This window comes from Mandrillus leucophaeus, unplaced genomic scaffold (genome assembly GCF_000951045.1).
Source record: "Mandrillus leucophaeus isolate KB7577 unplaced genomic scaffold, Mleu.le_1.0 Scaffold4, whole genome shotgun sequence".
Taxonomy (NCBI): Eukaryota; Metazoa; Chordata; class Mammalia; order Primates; family Cercopithecidae; genus Mandrillus; species Mandrillus leucophaeus.
In genome coordinates, this window is record NW_012104253.1 from 8,915,806 (window position 1) to 8,918,767 (window position 2,962).

A 2,962-nucleotide genomic window follows, 5' to 3' on the forward strand; every position below is an offset into this window, starting at 1 on the left:
AATACCCATGACAGAAACTGAAGAAGACACAAACAAATGGAACAATCTCTCATGTTCATAGATTGAACGAATTAAAATTATTAAAATGTTCATCCTACTCAAAGCAACCTACATATTCAACGCAATCCCTACCAAAATTTCAACAACACTTTCACATTAACAGAAAAAATAATCCTGAAATTCATATGGAACCACAAAAGATCTGAATAGCTAAAGCATTTTTGAACAAAACGAAAAACCAAAAACAAAGCTGTAGGCATCATAGCACCAGTAGGACAATAACATCCAAGGTGTGGAGTCATCCCAGGATGGAGAAACGTTTCCAATACAAATGTAGGTCAACTTGAACTTGCCTCTGGCAAATGGGAGCCACAGTTGTAGCTCAAAGTGTCCAGTGCAATTCTATCACATCTTGCTCACTCACTAGCTTGGCAGAATCAACTATTCAGTGCATTTTGAGTAGCGGTTGCGAGTTGTGTTTTTCATTTGTGTTTTGTGCGGGTGTCAAGGGTAGTATGGGGGTTAGTATAGGCCCTTGCTACCCAGAGGTGATTTATAGACCATTAGCACCTGCCTCAACTCCAAGGATATGAATATGTTACAAATTCAGAATCTTGAGAATCGCCTCGACCCTACCAAATTAGAATCTGTATTTAAATAAAATCTCCATATGCACCTTAAAGTTGGAGAAGCTTTAAGTTTCTTAGAATTGTTAAGTTTAAAGAGAGAGAAGATAGCTATGTAGTGGGCAGAGTAGGATCAGTCCCTAATTTCTACTTGAAATATCCTTGTCTCAGATTCTCCATTAATTTAGAGACACCATTTCATCCCTTATGAGTAAAAGGCTACAACATCTTTTTTACCCTCAAGTCACTTGATCAGCCGCCTTAATTATTTAAACTACGGCCCAGACATAGGAATAAAAAAACAAACAAACAAAAAACAGGCCAGGCGCGGTGGCTCATGCCTGTAATCCCAGAACTTTGGGAGGCCGAGGTGGGAGGATCACCTGAGGTCAGGAGTTTGACACCAGCCTGACCAACATGGAGAAACCCCATCTCTACTAAAAGTACAAAATTAGACAGGCATGGTGGTGCATGCCTGTAATCCCAGCTACTCGGGAGGCTGAGGTAGGAGAATCGCTTGAACCCAGGAGATGGAGGTTGCAGTGAGCCAAGATAGCGCACTGCTTTCCAGCCTGGGCAACAAGAGGGAAACTCTGTCTCAAAAAACAAACAAATGAAACACTCCAGGCATGGATGCCTTCACAGCTACATATATATCACAGAATCTGTGTTTTACACATTAGCAAGATCTCAGACCTTTATGATTCCAGTAAACTTAGGGCTACGGATCCCTGACCACAAAGGATTGGAAGCAGCAAAGTCGGGCAAAGGGAAAGAAGTAAAATATGGAGTTGGGGTGAAGTTTACAATGAGAATTGATGGTAGAAAGAATAACTTTGACATTTTCGTAGTTACTTAGATTTATAAATCTGTGCACACATCAAAACAATCACTCAGGTCTTAGGGAAATTGTACTCAACCCTGCCTGCATGTTAGAATCACCTACTTTTCTCAAGCCTCAATCTCAGAGATTCTGATCTAATTGGTTTGGAGTGGGATCCAGGCACAGGTGTTTTATTAAAGCTTCCCAGGTGATTCTCAGTGGTTTAGGGTCAGTCATCATAGGGCCCAGAGGCCTAAACATCTGAGTAGCCTCTAAATAGGTTCTTTACAGCTTGCTATAATCATTGACAATCAAAGACCCCAGGGTTGGTTAGGATGACCTTGCTTACAGGATTTTCTTTTAAGAGGAAAACACTCTATATATTAGAGGTGATTTTGACAGAAAATAAGATAGCCTGGAACTAAATGATACATAAACATCAGTATAAGTCCTGTGTCATAGTTGGAGAAATCTAGAGGGCACTGGTGTGTTGAATTAGACACCCCCTATCACCCCCTGTTGACCCTCCCTCCATGTAGCCCAACATTTACCATGCCCATGAATCACCTGGGGGTCTTGTTCCACTACAGATTCCGACTTAGTAGGTCTTGGGGGAGGCTCCAGATTCTATCATTTTTATGAGCTCCAGATGATGCTATTGCAGCTGGTCCAGGGACCACACTTTGAGTCAAGGTCATCCTGATGGCCTTGACTACCCCTCAACCCCTTCTTTGGAACTCAAACAAGAAGAATGGCTTCCATGAATTCCACTGGGGTCCTTGATCCAGAACCACTGTGCCCGAAACTGTAGGCTTTCCTGAACTAACATCATGTATCTTGTCCATCTCTTTTCTTAACTATTCCCTCCTCCCACTAGGCAATGTTATGGGAGGATTGGGGCCCATTGAGTTAGAAACAGGCTTAAAGAGCAGGTAGTTTGGCCCATTCATTACAAAACTACGGCACTGAGGCCAAGTTGGCAGAGGAGTTGCCTGGTTCACAGGTGATCGTAGTAAAGGCAAAACTCGATCTAAATCAGGACATGAATGCATCCATTAAGGGTTCTATCAAAATGATTGCTTCCTGTAGCTTTCTGTGTGAAACATAGGGAAATCAGACTAATAAAGACTCAGACAGGAACATAAAATTCTAAAGCTAGGCTTATGGCCTTTATAGCCCTTAGATGGGGCAGATAACATGCCACGGAGGCTCAGAGACAGCTCTGAGACTATGCAATAGCTACTGGTTCCCCTCTTGTGGAATGTTCACTTAAAAAAGCTCTACAAGTTGCCCAATGAACTCCACAGTCATCCTTAATTCATTTTCATTTATTGGAACCCTTTCTCAAATAATTTTCCAAATCCCACACAAGAATGATATATATTCCTGCTCAATATTAAGAAGCCCTCATGCAAAACTGAAGAAATAAATTGTTCTTACAAAAGAAGGAAAAAGGAATTATATTCCCAGAACATTCTGCTTACCCAGACACACGGATCTGATTCTTGCTCCA